Genomic DNA, 26,035 nt, shown 5'->3' on the forward strand with positions numbered 1-26,035 from the left:
AACGTGTTTATAAGTTTTCAACATTTTTATTTGAAACAAACATAAAACAGTACAAAACACACTGTTCTTGATGATGAACATGTACATAAAGCTTAATTAATAAATCATTATAAATGTTTTAATTTTGAATAGAGATTCAAACTTTATAAACAATTATAACATTTATCAACACATTTGTTAACACACACATGTAGATATATAATTCAATTCAAGTTGAAAGATAGAATTATCAAAAAAAAAAAAAAAAAAAAAAAAAAAAAAAAACCTAGCATGAATATGTAAAACCTGCATGTGAACTAAAATTCAATAAAATTGGTGGCCGGGGGGGGGGGGTGAAATAGAAAAATCGCTTAATAAAATAAAATATTATTTTTCAAGAATAAAATTTTGAAACTTTATTTTAAAAAAGGGACAGGTCGTCCATTATATCTTTTTTAATAAAACAAACAAATTCATAATTAAATATAATGCACAAAGACTGAAAATGTTATTTATTGACTGGGTACGGGATATATACATTGTGTATGTATTGCAATTAATAAATCCAGTTGTACCGGTATAATTTTACTTTACTAATATTCAGAGTTTTATCCAAATGAAGAAAATTTCCAGTTTTTACCTGTAAACGACTAATTCATTAAATATTCTTGCAACTTCACAAGAGCTGCCGGGGTATCACTCACTAAATTTCGTATAATATTCTAACCGAGTTAAACAGTCTCCTCTGCTTGTGTGTAAAATTCAGGTTCTTCTGCCACGGATGATGATCTCCAGTTTTCCATTCTCCAAAATTTTTCAACCTTAGTATTTCTAATTCCTTCTTCTTATCAGAAATATCCTGAAAAATAGATAGATAAAAAATATTCACTATGCAAATTCAGAAAATTATCTGTAAAACAATACATTGAGATAAAAAAAAAATAATTTATTATCCTTTACGCCAATTTTAATTATAATTAAATACATACTGAGAAACATGTTTGAAATAAAAATCTACAACATAAATAAATCATATAAGCATACAAACAGTGTATACACTAAAAAATTAAATATTAATGTACCTGCAGGAGCAGCCCAACAGCAACAATATTAAGAGAAGGAGGGAGGGGGCTACCCAAGGCATTTTCTATCACATGTAAACAACACTCCCCAAAAATGTAAGGTCTCCTTAAAGAATACATGCGCGGGCAGGGGATGAAAAGTGTTGTTGTTAACGCTTATGTGTTAAGTTATGTATGGTCAGCAAATAAACATAATAATGGCTGATAGGGAGCATAAATTTTATCAAGGACAGGTAATTGGATTACATTTACTTAAATTTCATGTTACTGGGAGACCCAAAACTAGTGTAGGCTAGGAAACAATGATGTTTGTGTGTTTGTGAGGGTGTGTGTGTGAGAGTGTGTGTGTGTAAGGGGGGGGGGGGACCCTTTTTCTTTGAAATGCCCTTTAAACTCACCTCTCAAGGTTAAGTGTGATCTTCGTTTAAAATCACTTTCCTTTATCATGTATTCTTCTCAGGATTCACAATGAGAGATGAATGTTCCTGCAAATTAGATATCGCAATATACTTAAAGACTACAAATATTTTATGCCAACCGCTGCACATGGCCGCATTTGCACTCAGACGATAGGCCTAACAATCCTGCATTTCATAAATGAAAAGCAGTATAAATCTCTAACGTATTAAGCATTCAATTTTTTCTCAGATTTTATATAAAGAAATGTATAAATACCTCCTGTTTCCTTGTTAGATATGGTGTTTTTGTCAGTATATGCGTGATTCTGCATCTTCTGCGTTCAAATGGCATGTTATGACATAATCAATTGCGTCATTTTCTATCATAACGCATTAAACACAGGTGTTTAATTTGCAATTTCTATATATATACCATGTGTTTAATTTATAAATATAAGATGGTTAAGAAATGAACACGCGTGTTAAACACCGGTGATTAAAATATTGATAAAATTATAAAAGTCATCATAATATATGTGTCTCTTTCCCCTTAAACAGTTTATAAAATTCATGAATTTTTAGCACAAAATTACCATAAATTAATGTTAATTGTAATTGCTTTTGGTATGATCTAAAGTCAACGTATTGCCTGGCTATTCGTATTTTTTTCTGTGTCGAAAAATATCTACTAGTATGTACGGAATTACTTCATAAATTAAGAAATTGTACAAATGGCAAATGCACACAGCAATACTGAGAAGCAACACCTAATTTAATTTTTTGATTTGATGCATATGAACATTGCGTGTTTAAGATGGATGATTAAACACCCTACTTATTGAACACCAATTTAAATAGTCGTGTTTATATGTTAAACGCTAATGTTTTGTATTTAAACCCACCATGTTTAATTGTAAAACACGACTGTTTAAAAATTAAACACAAGTTAAACATCATTTTTTACAGTGTAATTATGATCAATTTAAAATGTGGTAGTTTAATTGTTTGTAAAATATGCCAAGAACGAACTATTTTTAATCTCTTCCAATCTCTACAATTCTGACCTATTAAATTTGTTTTGAATTTATTCGTTTTAATAGATCTCAGATATAATGAAAGAAAATCAGGTAAATGTTAAAATATATTTTTCTACGCTCCCCTTAAGTTGTCTTCTGTTCACAAGTCCGCTGTCCGTAGTGCGAGATTCCGAAAATGTTCTCTAGTAGCGTTTTGGAAAAAAATCTAAATGCTCTCAATACTCAGTATTCATTGCAATACTGTTCATTGAAATCAAAAACCGATGAAGAAAATTATGTATCTTAGTATGATGTACTTGTGTACTTAGTCTTTTTGATATCCAACCTGAACTGTTGGAGGTGTAGCATTTTGAATAAATTTCATAGAAATTTCTACTTTTAGGAACCATGGTAACAACCTTTGTCAAAATCAAAAACTGATAAAAATTGAATTATTACTACTTTAGGCTAATTGGGCACCATGTCTTATTGAAATCGAGCCAAAACTGAAGGAGGAGTTGCAGTTTGAGTAATTTTCACAAAAAATATTTATTTTTAACCATGGCAACACTGTTCCAGGAAATCAAAAACCAATGCAAAGAATTATGTATTTTTATGCAGTTTACTTGTGCTCCAAGTCTTAATGAAATCAAGTCAAAACTGTAGGAGGGGAGAGTTTTGAAGGAACAAATTTGATTCTGCACTTTGTAAGGAAGCCTTCATATATATATATATATATATATATATATATATATATATATATATATATATATATATATATATATATATATATATATATTTTCTTTTTTTTGCCTAGTGGTTTTTGAGAGGATTTTTTTTAATTTTCACTCATTCTTATCTTCCTTTGAAAGAGGATGTGACCCTTCATTTGAGGAATAATCTAAAACCCACTTCACCCAAGGATGCTTTGAGGCAATTTAAAATGGCCAATTGGTTCTTGAGAAGAAATGATAAAAAGAAACATAATACGTAAAAACAAATCGTTTTTACAGTTTTACACGAGAAATGTTTTATACTAGAAATGGAACTCTTTGTATTTCTTTGTAAATATATTGCATGTGTCACACCTCTGATGTGTGTTTCTTGTTATTTTAACTAAGATAAAGATATTTAATCCTGACTGGTTCAATTTTGTACAGACCCATGTCTGAGGGGTATGTTAACCTGTCTGCAACAAGTCAGGTGAGGTTCCACAGTGAGTCGTTTTCAAACATAGGCCTAACAAAAAACAGTCATGTATTTTCTAAAGGATTTACATGTTCTTGAGCAATAGAAGCTCCATCTGAAATATTTAACAAATCATGAGAAATGACTTCTGGCTGTGTCCTTCTGTAATTAGATGTAGATCAAAGATAAGATTGAAAGTAACTTATTTTATTATAATTCTGGGAGGGATATCATTCTAGCTGCAGTATGAATTACACAGTGTGAAATCCTAAAAAGTTTATCAATTAAAACAAATTGTCTTATATTTCCATCTTAATATTTGCCACAAGTAGATTTCATAAAGAGAGAGAGAGAGAGATTACCCAGGTATATACATTTACATGTACTTACTTACTTATGCCTGCTACCCCTTTTGGGGCATAGGCCGCAGACAAGATTCCTCCAGGTCCCTCTATCCTGAGCAGTGCTTTCAACCTCCTTCCAGTTCTTGCCCATTCTTTTAACGTCTGCCTCTAGATCTCTCCGCCAGGTGTTCTTTGGCCTACCTCTCCTACGTTTTCCTTGGGGGTTCCAAGATAGGGCTTGCCTTGTGATGTTATTGTTGGGTTTACATAGAGTATGCCCTATCCACCTCCACCTTCTCTGCATTATTTCCTCTTCTATAGGGGCTTGGTTTGTTCTTTGCCACAAATTGATGTTGCTGATTTTGTCGGGCCGTCTGATCTGGAGGATGCGTCTCAGACAAGAGTTGACAAATGTCTGGATCCTGTTTGTTGTGGTAACAGTCATCCTCCATGTCTCAGAACCATATAGAAGCACTGCCTTAACATTGCTGTTAAAAAGCCTAACTTTGGTGCGTGTTGTAATTCCCTTGGTCTTCCAGATGTTTCCAAGTTGCAGGAATGCTACTCTGGCTTTTCCTATTCTTGCTTTTATGTCCGATTCCGTTCCTCCTTGTTGGTCCACTATACTGCCAAGGTAGGTTAAATGTTCTACTTCCTCTATTTTCTTTCCTTCTATATTTAATGAAGCATGCGATGGTGTGTTTGCTCTTAGGATCTTTGTTTTTGCAATATTGATGTTGAGTCCTATCTGTGCTGATGTTTCTGCCACAGTTGTAATTTTCTCCTGCATTTGTGCCCGGGTATGTGATAGGAGTGCCAAATCATCTGCAAAGTCTAGGTCGTCTAACTGTGACCATGGTGTCCACTGTATTCCATTTCTCCTATTGTCCGTGGATGATTTCATTATCCAGTCTATTGCAAGAAGAAATAGAAAGGGTGACAGTAGACATCCCTGACGAACTCCTGTTTTTACTTCGAATGGTTCCGTCAGTTGTCCTCCATGTATGACCCTGCATGTCAGGTGTTCATAAGAGTTGCGGATGATATTTACCAGTTTACAGGGAACTCCATAATGTCGCAGAAGTTTCCATATTGTCTCCCTGTCAACTCTGTCAAAGGCTTTCTCGTAATCTATGAAGCCTACATAGAGGGAGGAGTTCCATTCAGCACATTGTTCGATGATAATGCGCAACGTTGCTATCTGGTCCGTACAAGGTCTATTTTTACGAAATCCAGCTTGTTGGTCACGTAGCTTATCATCCACTTCTTCTTTCATTCTGTTCAGTATGATCCTATTAAATACCTTCCCTGGAACATCTAACAGTGTTATTCCCCTATAGTTGGCACAATCGCTGAGGTCTCCTTTTTTTGGAAGCTTGATTAGGTATCCTTCTTTCCATTCTTCTGGGATTGTTTCTACCTCCCATATTTTTTGAAAAAGTGGGTGAAGTATGTCGGCTGAGTTGTCAAAATCAGCTTTAAGTGCCTCGGCCGGGATATTATCAGGCCCTGCTGACTTGCCATTCCTCATCTGTTTTAAGGCTATTTTTATTTCCTCCTTAGTAGGTGGTCCCCAGTCTATGTCTAGGTCCTCATCTGCTGGTGTAATATTAGGAGGGTTGGGTGGAACTGGCCTATTCAACAATTCTTCAAAATGCTCTTTCCATCTCCTTCTTTGTTCTTCTTCCCCTTTTAGTTGCTTCCCTGCCTTGTCTTTCACTGGCCTTTCTTGCATGTAGCCCCATGCAAAACTTTAAAAACTTGTTATCTCAAATGCATGGAAGAAGACACAATATTTGAAAAACGATCTTTTTCAAACATTGTTTTCAGAACAGTTCAAATCTGAAAATGTATACCTTGTCACGATATTGTGACTTTTATTCCTGTTTAAATCTTCACGGTACATGTAGCTCAGTCGGTAGAGGCGCACGTTCTATGATCGGAAGGTCGTGTGTTCGAATCATGGCCGCGAAGTAGATAAAAATAGGTAGCAATTGTTCCTTCGCCAGGCGCTCGGCACTTTTAAGGGAAAGTTGCGGGTCCTTCGGATGAGACCTTAAATACCGAGGCCCCGTATCACGACAGGCGTTGGCACGATAAAGAACCCTCACTGCTCAGTGGCCCTGGGTGCCGAGTAAAGGTCTAAATTTGAAGCCCATCATCGGTATATGAAGACGTCTCTATGTGAGTGGAAAATTCTCGGACAGGACGTTAAACAACATGTTATCAATCTATGTTGAAAATACTGCACATTTAGAGAAAAGTATGATTAAAAAGCTAAATCCAGGTGTTTTGAATAATAAAATCAAGATATACCAGTATAGCTACATGTAATTCAACTACTGTAACAGAGCTTAAGGACATTGGCAAGGTTCCTGGCTTTCGTATTGATTTTTTCAAGGACTCTTGAGTAGGTGTAATGGTACTAAACATGTTATATTCTGGTACATTTAAACCACCAAGCCATCCTTCCTTTTTAGATTTGTCAAATCAATGTTGTTACAACTCTCGATGCATTTCCTTTGTAAAATGTTGATAAAAAGGACTTACATAATTTTTCACCATTTCTCCAAAATCCATTTATTTCATAAAGTTTATGAGTTATATACATAATTGTTTCTTCATTTCCTACGGCATCTAGATATTTTGGCATAGATATAGATCTAAATATACCAGCACCGTTATTTCCCTTAGAACCTATTATTATTCATAATGGTATTTAGAGACTGATTGTTTCTATAATGTAATTTACTTTATTGGAAACCCAATTGTAATTCTAAAAAAAATGGCATGGATTTTTTAAATTTATTTACTAAATAGCACCTCCTTCTCACGACCTAGAATCTGTTCTCAGCATTTGACACATCTTCGCCCTTCCCAGCATAGCTACGGTAAATAACTTCTGTCCCATGAGTACGATGTCCAACAAAGCCACCACTCTTTTTTTTTTTCTTGTTGTAGAAATGACTCTACCCGTTGAAGGAAGAACATGTGCTTTTTGTTTATCTCTGTAACATATGCTTTATTGGTTTTAACTGTGTAGAGAATTCTACACGGGAGATCACTCTTAATCACAGTTTTTTAAGTGAAAAAAAAAAAAAACATGAATTAAGGTAGTACACAACAGATAGGCCAAAATTTTCTTCAAGTTCAATAATTTTGAAACTTTGATATTTTGTTCTAGGATACAAAATCTCTCTTTATATGTTATATGAAAGAAATTCAGTTGCAGTTTTTTTGCCCAAATAGTTTGAAATATGTCTTTTCAGACCCCTGTAAGAAAATTGTGAAATCAGACATTCGACTAGAGAATGTACTTTATTTAAAAATTATCAATTGACCTATTGCAAATTTGTGTGATACTTTTTGTTACTGAAATTCAGTAGAATGTATTGATACAGGTAAATTTGAGTAAAATATAATGTAAAACTAGGACATACATAGCCCCGGAATTGAAAATTCACATGTAAATATAATATACTTTAAGTTCTCTTAAGAGAAAACGTATTATTCAATTTCTACAAAAAATCAACAGATTGATTGAAATGGATCACAGATTAAAATATTTCAATTACGGAAAATTGAACGAATGGTTTAAGGTATTTTGGCAATTAAAAAAAGTGAAAGATTCAGAAAAAGACGTCACAATATTTGACCTTTGACCACTTAATATGACCTTGACCTTTATTGAGACTCCTTATATATATATGTCCAAATATCAGCACTCTACTTTTTATAGATCAAAAGTTACATTGCATTTAATAACAGACTGTCATACCGCATTTAGACAACATAAACACATTCTAAAATGTAAGCTCCCAAGTGATCAATATATAGGATGTCTCTAATCTTTAAACAAAAAATATGACAAAAACATGTCACAACTTATTATTTTTCTTACAAAGATCATTGATTATTGACAATATAGGAATATTATTCTTTTTTCTCATGTCAATTTTTAGAAATTAGTTAAATAGATTTAATGGGTGTTTTGTACTACCTTAAACCTTTTTTCTTCGGATAACCGTGACTTGCCAATGTCCTTAATCAATTTCAAGAGAATTTGCAAGACCTGTTTAACTCTTAAGCATTCTTAAAATATTGTTGTTATCATTCCTGATTCAAGGAAGGGCTAGGAATATGACCAAAAGTCTATGATCTATCAGAGAGGTTTAGTTACACGGATGGTGTCATCAATTGTTGTGTTCCTTGACATTACTACGTCAAATCCCGACGTGTAGCTTCAAGTTTAGAAAGTGTAAACGGCTGCCTACACATACGGCATAAACGAGTAAAGTTTATCAATTTAAATCTTTATTTCTTGTTTCAAGTGATCGATTTTTTAAGTGATAAAACAAGAGGACTATCTCAACATTCTATAATGAATGATATTTCCAACAAATTCCTCTGAATCGAACGAAATTCTGTAATCGATTGCCATCGCTAATATATATATATATATATATATATATATATATATATATATATATATATATATATATATATATATATATATATATATATATATATATATATATATATATATATATATATATATATATATATATATATATATATATATATATATATATATATATATATATATATATATATATATATATATATATATTAGCGATGGCAATCGATTACAGAATTGCTAATCGGTGAATTTATATTTATATATATATATATATATATATATATATATATATATATATATATATATATATATATATATATATATATATATATATATATATATATGCCTCCTCTTTCCCTACCTACACATCAAAATTAGACAAACTCACATGTGTGTTGAAAAAATGTTTATTGATCAAAATATGATAATATTCTGATCAAATCAAATCATAAACTCGTACAAACTTTTAAAATACAGTTCCAGTATAACAAAATGGATTTCACAATGTAAATATGCAAATTACAGTTCCATTATACAAATTGGATGGTACAGTGTAAATTTGCAAGTGAAGTTACAGTATTGCAAAGGAGGGATTTGTCAATGTAAAGAAACAATTGTAATCAGCAAATATATCACACATAAAATACAAGAAGTAGAATAATACTCAAATTACATGAAAAGAAACATATGCTCGATATCCAGAGACTGCATCACATAATGAATATCTATAAAGCATGTATCAAAAAACTATAGGATAAGTGTATTTACACAAAAATCGACTAGTGGCAGCAGGTGGGGTAAATAGCCCACCAGTTATATATATATATATATATATATATATATATATATATATATATATATATATATATATATATATATATATATATATATATATATATATAAAGCACCTAAAAACCAACAACACTGTATATCCTAAGTGTCAGATCTACTAAGTAGATACAAGGTCACGGATGGAAATTTATATAAAGCACTAAAAATGACCAACGACACGAACAATAATAATTGTCAAATTTTCGGGACAACCTGTCCCTTCCTCAGGACAAAGAAAAAAGTTAAAAAGTCATAAAAACAAAGGAAATAGAGAAGCAAAAACAACTAGCACTACTTCTAAACTACCAAACACTAAATATTTACAATGTTACATGTTTAATTTTGAGTTTATAAACAGTTGTGAACAAAGGAATCCGGAGCGCTATGAATTGCGTCCGGTCTATCGGGTGTAATCTGGTGAAGTGTGATTTACATAATTGAACGAATTAATTATCGCTAATTAATTACGGCCAACAGTAAATCGTACATTGTCTTATTCTCTCAAAATAGCGTAACTCTACATGATAAAAAGAAATTAAAGAAAGATAATATGGAAGGACAATTTTGAAATATGAATTTGGATATATTATAAATTTGGAAATCGGAAAAAAGAAATAAACAAAAATGTGAGCTGTAAATATTTGGGTAGGTTGTTCCAGGATTACTAATACGAATTGACGGTAAAGTTTATACTATATAGAGAGAATGAACTTGTTTGTTACAATCCGGGATTGGGTCTAGTTCACGTTCATCCTGGTGAAGTCATTAAGTTTGTTAATACCATTAGGGCGGAATGACTTCAGCCTGTGCATCCAGAACTTTTCTTTGCCTTTTCTCTGCGCGTCTGTCCATCTTGGATTATGGTCAATAACCACTACTGTCATGTCCTCCCATTTGTGACCTTCAAGGTTGAAATGTTCCCCAACGGGTTCATTGAGTTTTTTGGTCCTAATGGTAGAACGGTGATTATTGACTCTCCTGCGGAGATCTCCTGTTTCACCAACATACTGTTTGGAGCAAACTTTGCAACTGATGAGATAAATGCAGCTGTCTGTTTGACAGGACAAATTCCCTAGTATTTTGTAGCTGCGGCCTGTAACGGGGCTTTTAAAACTGTCTCTGTCAGAGCTGTACTTACAGAGAAGACATCTTCTGTCAGAGCAAGTTTTAAAGCCCCCGTTAGGTAATGGATTGTCCAATCTGGTTCTTACTACCATGTCCTTCAGGTTCCTCGGGCGTCTGTTTGCAGCCAATGGGGGCTCCTTAAAGACCTCTGCCATTCGTTTATTTGAGTGGAGAATTGGCAGATTCTTTTGAAGGATACCGCTGAGGTTCTTAAGGACGGGATGGTATGTGGTTACCAGAGGGACCCTGCCGCTATTGTCTTTTTCCTTGTAGCGTAATAGGTTTTGCCTGTCATGTCCCGCCATCTCATCAATAGCAGTTTGTACGGTACGGGCATTGTAGCCTCTCTTGCATAAGTGGGACTTAAGGAGACCGCTTTGTTCTTGATATAAGGCAGGGGATGAACAGATGCGCCGAATTCTGGTGGCTAGACCCTTAGGCACACCCTTAAATGTGTGTGGGGGATGACAGCTCGTTGGCATAAGATACAGATGGGAATCTGTGGGTTTCGTGTGGAGACTGAACTCGATTTCACCATCAGTCAGGGTAGATGTAGTATCTAGGAATATGTTTTTCGAATTAGATACGTCTACTGTAAATTTGATAGACTGATGAAAGGTGTTGGCAAACGAAATGAATGCGAGAGCCTAACCCTAACCCTAACCCTAACCCTATCCTTCAAAAGAATCTGCCAATTCTCCACTCAAATAAACGAATGGCAGAGGTCTTTAAGGAGCCCCCATTGGCTGCATACAGACGCCCGAGGAACCTGAAGGACATGGTAGTAAGAACCAGATTGGACAATCCATTACCTAACGGGGGCTTTAAAACTTGCTCTGACAGAAGATGTCTTCTCTGTAAGTACAGCTCTGACAGAGACAGTTTTAAAAGCCCCGTTACAGGCCGCAGCTACAAAATACTAGGGAATTTGTCCTGTCAAACAGACAACTGCATTTATCTCATCAGTTGCAAAGTTTGCTCCAAACAGTATGTTGGTGAAACAGGAGATCTCCGCAGGAGAGTCAATAATCACCGTTCTACCATTAGGACCAAAAAACTCAATGAACCCGTTGGGGAACATTTCAACCTTGAAGGTCACAAATGGGAGGACATGACAGTAGTGGTTATTGACCATAATCCAAGATGGACAGACGCGCAGAGAAAAGGCAAAGAAAAGTTCTGGATGCACAGGCTGAAGTCATTCCGCCCTAATGGTATTAACAAACTTAATGACTTCACCAGGATGAACGTGAACTAGACCCAATCCCGGATTGTAACAAACAAGTTCATTCTCTCTATATAGTATAAACTTTACCGTCAATTCGTATTAGTAATCCTGGAACAACCTACCCAAATATTTACAGCTCACATTTTTGTTTATTTCTTTTTTCCGATTTCCAAATTTATAATATATCCAAATTCATATTTCAAAATTGTCCTTCCATATTATCTTTCTTTAATTTCTTTTTATCATGTAGAGTTACGCTATTTTGAGAGAATAAGACAATGTACGATTTACTGTTGGCCGTAATTAATTAGCGATAATTAATTCGTTCAATTATGTAAATCACACTTCACCAGATTACACCCGATAGACCGGACGCAATTCATAGCGCTCCGGATTTCTTTGTTCACAACTGTTTATAAACTCAAAATTAAACATGTAACATTGTAAATATTTAGTGTTTGGTAGTTTAGAAGTAGTGCTAGTTGTTTTTGCTTCTCTATTTCCTTTGTTTTTATGACTTTTTAACTTTTTTCTTTGTCCTGAGGAAGGGACAGGTTGTCCCGAAAATTTGACAATTATTATTGTTCGTGTCGTTGGTCATTTTTAGTGCTATATATATATATATATATATATATATATATATATATATATATATATATATATATATATATATATATATATATATATATATATATATATATATATAGAAAGCACTAGAAAAAAAACACTCTATATAACCCATGTGTCGGATCCATTAAATAGATACAAGGTCAAAGTCTGAATTTTGTATAAAGCACTAAAAATGACCAACGATACGAACAATTAAAAATTGTCAAATTTTTGAGACGCCCTGTCCCTTCCTCAGGACAAGGAAAACAGTTAAGACGTCATAAAAACAAAGGAAATAGAGAAACGAAAAACAACTAGCACTACTACTAAACTACCAAACACTATATGTTTATAATGTTTTATGTTTAATTTGAATTTTAACCAGTTGTAAAGAAAGAAATCCGGACCGCTATGAAATACATCCGGTTTGTTGGGTGTACTCTGGTGAAGTGCGTTTTACACAATTAAACGGATTAATTATCGCTAATTAATTACGACCATGTAGTAAATCATACACTGTATTATTCTCTCAAAAAAGCGTAACTATATATGCACATGATAAACAGATAAAAGAAACCAATGAAAGGTAAGGGAAATTTTAAACTATGAATTTGGATCTATTATAAATTTGGGAATGTTCTGAGGATTGCTTATCGGATAAAAGAAATAATAAACAAAAATGTAAGCAAAAAATGTGTGTGTGGATCGTTCCGGAATTAATAATGCGAATTAACTGTAAAGTTTTACACAATATGGAATGTTCTTGTATGTCATAATCAGGAATTTGATCTAGTTCACGTTCATCCTGGTGAAGTCATTTAGTTTGTTAATGCCATTGGGGGGAATGACTTCAGTCTGTGCATCCAGAACTTTTCCTTGCTTTTTCTCTGAGCGAAAAGAAATATATATGTATATATATAGTCCTAGCATATTCTTGTTTATTTAAAGTTACATCATTTTTTCCTGCAAATATATACCTTACAAACAGTAAAAATCGTTAATCATAACCACTATTTTCCCCCCTAGAACTAAGCAAGAAATATTCCATGCCATATCTATATCATAGGGATGGCAGTTTGTAACCGGTTAACCTATTAATCAGTCGCAACGATGGTAATCGGTTAGGATATCTGTAATCGGTTAGTCGGAAAAAAAAAATAAAAATATGTGTAAATATCCTTAAAATTAAATTTGCAAGTTAAAAAAAAAATGAATGTTGATAAGTTATAGCGTTTGAAGTATTAATTGCTGTTTAAACACCATGCCGTTACCCAGCTTGTCCTCTACATGTATTTCTTTAATGATAATAATTAAATAACCGTTGAGTATTGTGAACTGATTACATTGTGTATCTTAATTTTGCAGTTATGTGCCAATTTATATTTTTATGCAAACATTGTAAATCAAGTAATAGTTTAAAAAGGTTTGTTCTGAGCTTTTGAGCAGATTTTTGTCTTGACCTCTTTAAAAAAAAATCGGCATAATGTTTTAGTTCTTATAATAAATTTGGATTCTACAATGCAAAATAATCTATATTCAATTAAATCCCCATGATTTAATCGAGCTATGAGTGTAGATTCTAAAAATATACTTTGATAGCAGGATCCAACCTCCTTAAACTTTGTTTCTGTTTATGGTGACAATGCAGAATGACCGTATGTAATGTTTGGGGTCGTCAGAAAGTTATCAATGTCCTTGATACAAGTATCTCTTGGATGTTTTATGGTTTTCCTTTCGAAATTGAATTAAAATACGTAAAATAATACAGATCAAGCATAAACAGAACATTACTAATGCCTTTTTCTTTTCTTTTCTTTATTTATACATGTATATTAATTTATTGGGAGGGGGATATGAATAGAAGTAATTTTTAAAAACGATGTCCGGAAAAGAGTATTTTGTTACGATTAACCGGTTAATCGGTCGGAACGCCTTACGGTTAACCGATTGGCAATTCTGTATTCGATTGCCATCCCTACAGTATATCATGAACCCAACTAAAGAGCACAGTGTTTCCCTTTCATCCAATTCCTAAGACAGTTCGGCGAAGTCCTTTTCCACACACTTAACGTCTCAGCATTTCAAGACGAGACTTACAAACTTCTGATCATCATAAAGCAGTAAGAGATTGTTCCTAAAAGTTAAATAATTCCCCACTTAAATTAACACTTGTAAAGTACAGACACGTAAAACGAAGGAAAGGAAAGGGGTTGGGGGCCTGACAAGTATATTGCTGTTAACAATGTACTATTGTATTATTCCATGCCTCCCTTTTAGACGGTATGATTAGTCCCTACATTATATCATTCTCAAAAGGTTTTCGGTTGGGAATAAACCCCCCCCCCCCCAATGTGCGGTGTTTTGTGAAACACCCTTTTTTCATTTTTTTTTTTTTTTTTTTTTTTTTTTTGGTAATTGCTCTTTATGTCAATTATTTTCATGGCTGCCGTCACGTTTTTAAAGCGATGCAGAAAAACTCGTACTACTACTGTAGACAAATGTAAACAAAAGACCCTAGGGTCTTAACGGTCACCTGAGTACAGTATAAGAATTTAGAGGAGCCGTAAACTGATAATTGAAGCTTTGATGCCCAAAAGCAAGAAAAATAATATGATAAGCATCAACAAAAAATTGGTCTAGTATCTATCTGTCCCCCATTTATCACTATTACCATGCAGATTATTAAAAAAAATTCTATTTTAACCCCATATTATTACTTCTCACGCTGGCCTCTCTTGGCCTTTGAAGAACATTTAAAAAGATCAGTTATTTTTGTCTCATTTTTATTCGTCTTTTATTTCCAAGTCATTAAAACTATGAAAGTACTTCTTATATTATACAATAAATATTCTTGCATAATTCTCTTATTCTATTAACCTTTCAAATACATTGTTTACATTGATTAATTATCAAAGGTGAATGGCAAAGGGGAATAACTTTGCTCAGCAGAATACAAGTTAAAAGAGCCCTGACCAGGACCAGAACACTTGACCAAATGGTCCAGGTGTTCAAAATTCTGGTAAAAATACCCTTGCATATTAAAACTTTTACTCTGTTTGCCTCGAACAAGCCCAGAAGCATAGAAGATTTTCAAAGAAATGCATTTTCACTATATATTAATTAAATAAAGTCCCATCCTTACACCAGAACATCTGACCCATTGGCCATGAACTCACAAATCTGGATGAAGCACCCTTGCCCATCATAACTATACACTTGTTTCTTTGCTTTATAACCAGTTGTACAAAAAATATTTTGAAAGAAATTATGCATTTTCACTATATAATCAATAGAGCCCCCCCCCCCCTTCACCAGAACCCCTGACCCAGGGGCCATAAATTTCACAATTTTGGAAGAGGCATTCTTCTTTATAGTAACCATGCACTTCCTTTGTTTGAAAAATACCCAGGAGCAGAGAAGAAAATTTTGAAAGAAATTATGCATTATCCCTATATAATCAATAGAGCCCCACCCTAACACCAGAACCCCATAATTTCTGAGGAGGCAGTCATGCTCATCATAACTATGTATTTAGTTTATTTAATGCCCAGGAGCAGGGAAGAAGATTTTCAAAAAATCATGCATTTTCTATCTATCTATCTATCTATCTATCTATCTATCTATCTATCTATCTATATATATATATATCAAAAGAGTCCCGCCCTAACACCAGAACCTCTGACTCAGGGGCCATGAAATTCACAATTTTGGAAGAGGCACTCTTCATAACTATGTACTTAGTGTATTTAGTACCAAGGAGCAGAGAAGAAGATTTTCAAAGAAATAATGCATTTTCACTATATGATCTATATAGCCCCACCCTAGCACCCGAACCCCTGACCCTGAGGCCATAAATTTCACAATTTTGGTAGAGATTACATACCAGTATCTGCACTCCCTTGGATTTCATATATAATATGTATACATAAATGGCATATTTTTATTATCCTCGGAGAGGTGATCTATAAAATTAACACATATCAAGAAAAAAGAAACTGTGTAGACATTACCATTATTTACAATGAAAAGTAAAGGGAAAAAATCAAATAACAATTCGAGATAACGAACTCACGCTTTATAGTTGATGTCCTTGGAAAGTTTCTTCCTATCTCTACATACTGAAATAATTAGAATGTTTTTTGAGAAACGAATTATTACATGTATCTAACCTAAAGGCATATATATATAGTATACTGCATCGCTGCTCCAAAAATTGAATAGGCTTTTGTCATTTTATTCTTGAGTTTCTGATTGACAATATCTATGTGGTTTTTGGAGACGAGGTCTTCCAACAATCCATTGAAATTCCCATGGGTACCAATTGCGCCCCGCTATTAGCAGACCTTTTTTGTATTGATATGAAGCAGAATTTGTCCAAAATCTTATACGTGAAAAGAAAAAAAAATACTTGCTGTGGTCTTCAACTCGACATTTAGATATATCGACGACGTATTGTCAATTAACAATGGTTATTTCCATTCTTATGTCGATACGATATATCCTGGTGAGCTTGAGATAAAAGATAGAGTCTGACACATCGATATTTGGATATTTTACTTGAAAAAGACGTTAATGGTAATCTAACAACCAAGCTTTATGATAAAAGTGATGACTTTAACTTTTCGATCGTCAACTTCCCTTACTTATGCAGCAATATACCTTCATCAGCTGCATGCGGGGTATATCTCTCTCAGTTAATTCAATACGCAAGAGCATGCTCTACGTATGTACAATTTCTAAAACAAAGTAAATTATTGACAAACAAGTTGATGAAACAAGAATATCAGCTGTCTCGTTTCGTAAGTTCTATGGTCGATACAATGACCTTGTCAGCAAATACAATTTACGTATCATTGAGTCAAATGCTGACTGACGTTTTTCATACTAATTGTTAGGCCATCATTTACACACTGAATTGTCGACGGATTTTTCCGTTACTTCCCGATCATGACAAGGAGCATACGGCGGGTGTGACCGGTCGGCAGGGGATGCTCACTCTTCCATGGCACCTGATCCCACCTCTGATGTTTGGAGGTCCGTGTTTGCTCTGCTCCTATTTTGTATTGTTTAATGGACCTATGAGCTTGAATACTGTTCGTTATCTCCACATATTTCATTTGTATTAAGATAAAGGCATATGGAGGCAGTTGGTGAATATGGCCTGTATTTGGATAACTTCTTTATATTAAGATAACAAATGCATGCCTTCAAATTATGTCATTATTTCTCTTTCAGATTATGAAATCTTAAAGCAGTTATATTATTAGGTTTCTTACCTTATTTTAGAGATATTGATTGACAAATACTATGCCCTACAGTATTTAAGTGGAGTTTTAATTCTCCATGTTTCCGAGCTCATTACTCTGTCCATAACGGGATTTTTAAGCATATTTTTAAAAATGTTATTGGACATGTATCTTTTAAGTATTTCAGAGTACGAATAAGGTTTTAAAATTCAAAAAAGCAAGTTTCTTCTATCACACTGCATATGGATAGGGAAAATTACGTGCTTTTTAAGACAACTTAAACAACAAAAAATTCTATCATTCAATATTTTTAGATTTACGTTGAAGTCCTTCAAATCGTTGATTAACTGTAGAAATTTTGAATAGTGAAGCTGACCTCAATATTGCACAGGACATCGTTAAAGAGGACATAAGCATGACAAAAACGTGTCATATTTATATTTCTCGAGTACGGGAAAAAACAACTATGACGTCACACGTAAGTAAATAAGCAAATAAGATATACCTACAGAAGATTTCCGTCACCAGCCATGCAAAAAAAATTTTTTTTTGTTCCCCCTTTCTCCAAATATTTCATCATATACTGATTATCACCTGTTGTTACATAATAATACAGCTATTCATCGAGTTTGATCTTGCTGTACTAACAGATCGTGTATGACGTCACTGACTTGTTGACGCACAGCTTAGGGAAACAAAGGAGTGGAACAATCTTTTTGCATAATTTGTTAATGTTTACAAGAATGTTAAAACTTTCAGTTTTTTTTTATATAACATGGTCTGTTAAGAACCCTCTATACACTGCACACTAAAGAGTTCTGATTCTTTGGTATTTTTGTGCAGTTAGAGTAATCTGCCCTTAGATCTAAAATGAAATAAATTGAAATCTACAGTTTATCAATCCATTTCTAATCAATTCAAGCGTTCTTAACATTTTGATAGACCAAGATAAATTAATTGAACACTTCATCTGCATGCATTTTCCCCACTTAGGTAAACAAGAGTGATTTATGTTCATCAAAGCTTAGTTAACTTTGAACATTTTTCCTGGGGATAAAAGCCAAGCACCCTATGTTGAAAATGATATAAATAAGCTAAGTATTTACACCTTTATACAATATAATTTTCTCAATGTCCAAAAAACATTTTCATTTACTGTAGAGAGGGTCCTTAATGTTTACAAGAATGTTAAAACTTTCAATTTTTTTTTATATATAACATGGTATTGTCAGAATTTTAAACAAGAACTGATGCTTTACAGGTTTTGCAATTATATAAACGGAGACTATGATGTAGTTAAACATAGTCATGTGACCATGTGTCCTTCGTCCCCTTAATGCAAATACAAACTAAGATGGCTTTTGGGTTTTCAATTTTAGTAAAAACTTTCTGATTGTTTTCAGTTCCAGGGAATGGAAATGACCTTCCAGGAACATGGATATAGATTGCATGTGGCAGCTGATGATCTTTAAACCTTTTTCAGGTTATAGGCCCCTAACCATTTGCATATAAGATTATTTTACCCCGTTCTATACCTCGACTTTTAAAGGCACCTCATTATTATAATGTACTTACTGCCTGTTATAGGTCCTGTCAACTTCATAAAATAATAATATCCATTTAAAGCAAACTGAATTCCTACAACTGTTATACATCCAATAAGGCGCGGGTTAAGAAGTTTTCAAAAAAGTGTACATGTCATGTATAAAATTTATAATATAATTACGTACGTTTTCTACAAAACTTTGTATTATCTATTCCAAATATCGCAGAAAAAAAGGGGAATTGTAGGTGGGGGTTGGTTTTGACAAAGTTGATCGGGTGTGGGTTTAGAAAGGGTTTTTTTCCTACATAAATACCGATAAAAGTTTTCTTTTTTCAAAAATTCTCTTTTAAATAGCATTACATCATTAAATTCTGTAATTCCAGACTGGTAGACCTAATGAAATTGAAATACTAATACACAAGAGGCCCATGGGCCACATGTTCTCCTGAGCATTTTATGTTCTATTTGACAAATACATGTATGTATTCTGTGTAAATTATAGAATTATTGTGGCTTCTTCCCTGGTTTCCCCAAATATGAAGGAGAGTGCATTTAGAGGCAAACACCTTAATGCGGGTATTACTGTCTTAGGACACAACTAGTTTTATTTGTCTTCTTTCATAAATTATTCTTCTAGCACACATTTACAATGTATCCATATGGAAATTCCATGAAAATAATGTAGAAAAAACTTCTTTTTAAAAAAAATAATACACACGGTATTATAAAATAGAGAAGGTATGTCACTTCGGTCTGTTCAGATTGGAACCTCTTGGATATCAGGCCTAAGATATCATTTACATTGTACCTACATGTACTATATGTCATCAAAATGTGTCATCATATTTTGTTTTAGTAGATTTTTTTGTTTTTCTTCGTGTTATTTACTTGTCTAATAACATTTCTCTATAATCTGACAAGTCATCGTCAAACGTGAAAAAAGCTACAAAATTGGGAAATTGCAGAAGTGATGCGAATACGACACTAGCGGATAATTCCCGCGTTGCAAGTGTTATTGAAATCGAGGGATTTTGTGTAATAATATAACATTCTTATACAATGATTAACTTGACAAGAAATTTAAGAATTGGTGGGTCATTTCAATATTCATTCTTATACATGAAAATCTTAACTCTTTAATTTTTTTTTCTTTTTGGGCCTTTACGGTAGCTCAGTCGGTAGAGCGCTCGCTCCATGATCGGAAGCCGTGAGTTCGAATCTCGGCCGCGACTGACTTAAGTCGTTAAAAATAGGTAGCAACTGTTCTTTCGCCAGGCCGCTTGGCACTTTGAAGTGAAGTTGCTGGTCCTTCGGATGAGACCTTAAATACCGAGGCCCCGTTTCACGGCAGGCGTTGGCACGATAAAGATCCCTTACTGCTCAATGGTCCTTCACCGGTATATGGTGACGTCTCTATATGAGTGAAAATTCTCGAATGGGACGTAAAACAACATACAATCAATCAAGCAATTTTCTCATTTACCATCCTAGCGACGTACTGCAGAATTTTTATCTGGTCATGACTATATATTTAACTGCTTTTATTAATTTTTGTTGAACAGACGGCAGTTGATTTTTTTTTTAAAAATTATTACTATCTATAAAACCTAAAATTTTTAGGTCTTACCTCATAGGCATGTTTTAATTATTGCCTTTTGAAGTACATCTATATAGCTTTTGACGACAAAATATCGGGAAGTACAACCATTCATCAAAATCAGTCAATAACTTTGATCCCCCGATCTTTCTTCATCTGTAGTTAATTAAAAGTACTCTAACCGGCATTATGCACACCAATGCATAGATAAAAAAAGATTTTTTTAAAAATGAAATAATAAAATAAACAATATAGTGAGTTCGGTACTTATAACAAATGGAAAAATAATGTCTTTTTACGGTTTTTAAATTAGCACATTTCTTTCTATATTTATTTTTAAATCAAATACTAGTATAAGTAGCAACAATGCCGGTGTAAAGACGAATAATGATCCCCGAAGAAAAATAAAAGGGGGGGGGTCATTTTTCGACGTTGAAAAATGACCTCCCAGCCGTAGAAAAAAAAAGAGTTCTAGGGGTCAATTTTCTACCCGTGCGACCTAAATTGGTCCCGTTGAAAAATGACCCCCATTCTAACAGAGTGATACAAAGTTTAAACGAGGTGATCGATGACAAGCTTAAGGTTTGGTTTTCAACGTTTAATTCACTTGTGTTGCTCTGACGAATACTGGAAGACCACGCGATTAAAATGCGATATGCGAGCATATTACATGTGTTTAGATCTATTATATCTATTTGGATACACAGGTACATGTCGACAGGAACCCCCACCCCTTCCGAATATACCCCCTGGGTCAAAAAATATTTTTATGTCTTTTTTTCATAAACTATTCTTCTAGACTAAGTACACATTCACATTTTATAATACTGCAGGTATGATTTTTAGTAAAACGTTAATTCTGTGTTATTTTTCATATGGAATACATTGTAAATGTGTACTAGAAGAATAGTTTATGGAAAAAAGACATAAAATATTTTTTGACCCGGGGGTAAATTTAGGGGGGGGGGGGGGGTCCTGTCCATAAATACCTGTTTTTGGATATTTTACTAGAGAAAGACACTAATGGCAATCTAACAAAATAAACTAGGATAAACGTGATAAATTCAACTAGCAGCATACCATTATCACCTGCATATGGAGTTGATTCGATACGCGAGAGCATGCCAATGAGCAACAGCGGATGTGACCGGTCGACAGGGGATGCTTACTACTCCATAGTACAACCTCTGATGATTTTTTTTAAAAGGTCCGTATTTGCTCTTCTCCAATGTAATGCTCCGAAGGACATTGAGCTTGATTACTGGTCGTTATCTTCAAATAAAGTATTTTAAATACATATTGAGTTTTCAGCACATAATAAAAATCGCACAATAGGTACGTCATAGTGCCAGTTGGATAAAACAGTTATCTTAATCTTTCGTTTTCAGCCGTTTCATATTTTTAAATTATAAACGTTTATTGCCAACTAACAAATAAACTACTAGTATTTACAAACGGGATGACTTCCGGATCGGCGACTTCTTACATGTATTTATGTAGTAAAATTCTACAATCACCTGCATATGATGTGTAATTCTTTAACTTATTCGGTACGATAAAGCATGCTCTGTATACGATCTACTTTTAAACAAACAGGATACTGACAAATAAGATGATGTACCAGGGCTTTCAACAATGTTAATCAAAGTTAGCATTTCGAAAATTCCTGGTTCATTATAATGATCTTTTAAGCAAATACATTTATTTTTCCATTTTTTTTTAAATTTTGCAAGGTTATACACTTTAGTAATTTTAGAATCCTGATAATTATAACAAATTCACAAAAAATCCATGAAAGCCATAACTTTTAAAAATACGGAAAATATATATAGTATGGTGCCGTTGAAGCCCATAAAAATATATCATTGTTTGGGAAAATAAAGACAAATATTGTAATGGTTCTGACAAGATTGTTTTTCGTTCGGACAAACAAGATATTTGGGTGGGCAAATAACTTTTTCCATCAAACAAATTACATACACTTAGAAGAAAGTATATTAAATCGTTTTTGAATTGTTCAGACGAGCTGGGTATTTGCTTGGACAACTTAGCGAAGTATGTATTTGTTTGAATAGATTTGATGTCTCTACTTTATAAGTCTGATAAGCAGGCATGCAAATCAAAGATGGTACATGTATAAAACGCATGGACTAATTGCACTTTTGGGACGAAATATTGATGTTTTGAACATATTTTATTAACAATATGTCAAAGGGATTGGACACAAGTTCTAAAAACTTAGATAGTCCTCTCCCATACATAAAATCTTAATAGCCATACAACATTTACAAAGATTTACAATTTTACACAAAGATTTACAATTTTGTAATATTATAATATTGATATCTGCATGCTAAAGTTTTTTTTATTGACTCAATTCCTTTGCGGTTCTGGGGTTTTATGGAAGTTTTACTCGCAGTTTAGCTTATAATTACTTGAACAGTTGTATTTCCATTTTTGTTTGTTATATAAAATGGATCAATTAATTAGATATTGCTTTTTCTTTCGGATTGAATGAAAATGTACCAAAAGTATCTAAAACATCCCACTATTCCTCTTCTTAAAATTGTAAGATACTTTTACTAAATGTCAACATTACGTGTTTGTACATGGTTAAAATCAGACTTAAAAATGCATACACTCAAATGCAACTTGATAAACAGATAAGTCTTTCACTAATTAACAATTTTCAATTGCCAATGAGTACATGTTTAATTACAACTGCAAGTCAGTAGGATAAGAAAGCGCCTTGGGCCAAGAAAGCAACAGACTTGGAGGTATCTCTTAATTAGTCTTGTACTCATTGATAATTGAAAATTCTTTATCAGTGAATGACAGATAGACGTTATAAACAATTTTTTCTCTCTTTTTTTTTCTCTGGAATACTTAATTTTTTAAATCTTCTTAAAAACAATGATGCATTTGTCAAATCGAAATGGAAGCATTCCGTATAGTGTGTATTGAAATCGATCAATGTTGTCAATATGTCATTAAAGAAAGATCATTTTATTCAAAAGATTTAATGAGACCAACATATCATTCCTGTATCTTCATTTTACATATACCTTAGGTGAGCATTCTGCTCTACGGACCTTTTAATTTAAAATTCTTAATCTTTTTAATCAAAAAGAAAAATACATGTATATACATGTATATCCCTAACAAAATCTACACGGGTCATTATTCCACGGGGTCTTTTTTTCATGTGAGATATGCAGATTTTAAGGGTAATGCCACTTTTTCTTCAGGCAAAAGGGTCATTTTTCGACGTCGAATAATGACCGGGTTCATTTTTCGACGTCGGAAAATGACCCCCAGTCATTATTCCATGGGGGTCATTATTCGTCTTTACACTGGAAGTAATTAATCTTAATGTAAACAAATCCATATTCTTCGTTTCGTGGGTATTTATGCTGTTGATATGTGTAAAATAAATTGATTAAAAATAAAAGGATCAAATTTATAAGATTATTTAATAATTACATTGGCAAGGTTCCTGGTTATCGTATAGAATTTTTCAAGAACTCTTGAGAAGGTTTAAATGTAATAAACAGGCTTTATTCTGGATCAAATCATTGTTTTTACAATTCAAAATGCATTTCTTATGTACAATGTTGATACAAGGTACCTACATAATTTTTCACCATAATATTTCTCCAAAACCCACTTATTTCATATATAAATTTTTGTATTATATACATTGTTGTATCTTCATTCCTATGAATTCTAGATATTTTGGCTGAAAATGTATATAATTATAAAAACAAGACATGGACATACCGGCACCGATCATGTATTTTTGAGTTGCTTCCCTTAACAGCTGAAATTGATCAAGAGACTGGTTCATTGCTCCTATCATGTAACTGACTGAATTGATGAAACACATTGTCATAAAAATATTGGCATGGATTTATTTTCAACTTTTATTCGTAGTTACTAAATGCTGCTACCTTCACACCTAAGAATTGTTCTCAGTCGGCCTACCTTTCAGATGTCCCATCTTTGCCCTTCCCAGCATACTGAGCATACTGAGCATAACTATGGTAAATGACGACCTGTTGGCTCTTTGTCCCTGAATACAATGTACAACAAAGACATTACTACTTTTCTTTCTTGCTCTATATATAGATGATATTACCCGTTGAAGGAAGTACACGTGCTTTTGTTTATCTCTGTAACTTACGCTTTATTGGTTTTCACCGCTTAGAGAATTCTACACGGGAGATCCCTCTCAATCACTATTTTATAAGTGAAAAACCCATGTATTAAACCTTTTCCTCCGGAAACCCCGGACTTGCCAATGTCCTTAAGCTACATATTATTTGTTAACTAAAACAAGAAATTCGTCTGCATCTTTACACTGCTGTGGCTGCACATAGTAAAATCTGAAAAATGTCAGAATTTCCAGAATTTGGCGATTTAGACTTTTTATCTGATATTGAACTTCTTGACAACACCATTAATGCTGACTTTGACTTCACTGGTATTCTTAATTATGACATTTCTGCTATGCTGCCTGAAGAATCCAAGGAAAGTGTAAGTGTAGAAAATTCTAAGGAGAACAAAGAAATGCACCAACCTTTATTGAAATAACTGATGAAAAAAAAATCATTTTTTATTGAAAACATGAAAACAAGAACACTGTGAGGAAAACACAGTCTGCTGTAAAACAATTCACTACATGGCTGCAGCAGAGTCCTAGAAATGAAACTCGTGAAATCAATAGAATACCGTCAAGTGAGCTGGACAACTATATAGGTCATTTCTGCTATCCATACGGAAAATGGACGGGTCAGAATATGAGCCAGACACACTCACCAGCTATCATCGGTCTATGACAGATACCTGAAAGAAAAAAATACCTTTATAGTCTAGTAACTGACAATGAATTTGAAACAAGCAGAGCAGTTTTAATGTCTAAAAGGAAAGAACTCAAACAGGAAGGCAAAGGTGGCAAACCCAACGCAGCTGAGCCATTAACCATTTCAGAGGAAAACAAGTTAAAGGCAGAAGGCTGTATTGGTTTACATAGTCCCAAAGCACTATTAACTATTAAACAAAATATGGCTTCAAAACACTATATTATTTGGCATTTGTGGTGGCACAGAAAACCATAAATTACAATGGTCAGATATTGAATTGTGTAAAGATGAAAATGGAAAAGATACTTAGAGTTTCAAAAACTAGACCCGGGGAAGTTACTAATCTTCGAGCTTTCAGGCCAAACCGATTTGCTGATCCAGAGGATCCTCTGAACTTTCCTGTGCAAGCATACAAAACATTCCCGGGATAGACCACCTTCCATCAAAACACCACACAGTCCTTTCTATGTTGCTATCAATCTCAAGAGGACTCCGGTCATAAAAATGTCCAAAGCGTAAATAACTATGCAATCGAGATGCAGAAAAGTATGAGCTCCATTTTAA

This window comes from Saccostrea echinata, unplaced genomic scaffold, assembly GCF_033153115.1.
Source record: "Saccostrea echinata isolate AGI-Se365-2 ecotype Australia unplaced genomic scaffold, CSIRO_AGI_Sech_v1 ptg000014l, whole genome shotgun sequence".
NCBI lineage: Eukaryota > Metazoa > Mollusca > Bivalvia > Ostreida > Ostreidae > Saccostrea > Saccostrea echinata.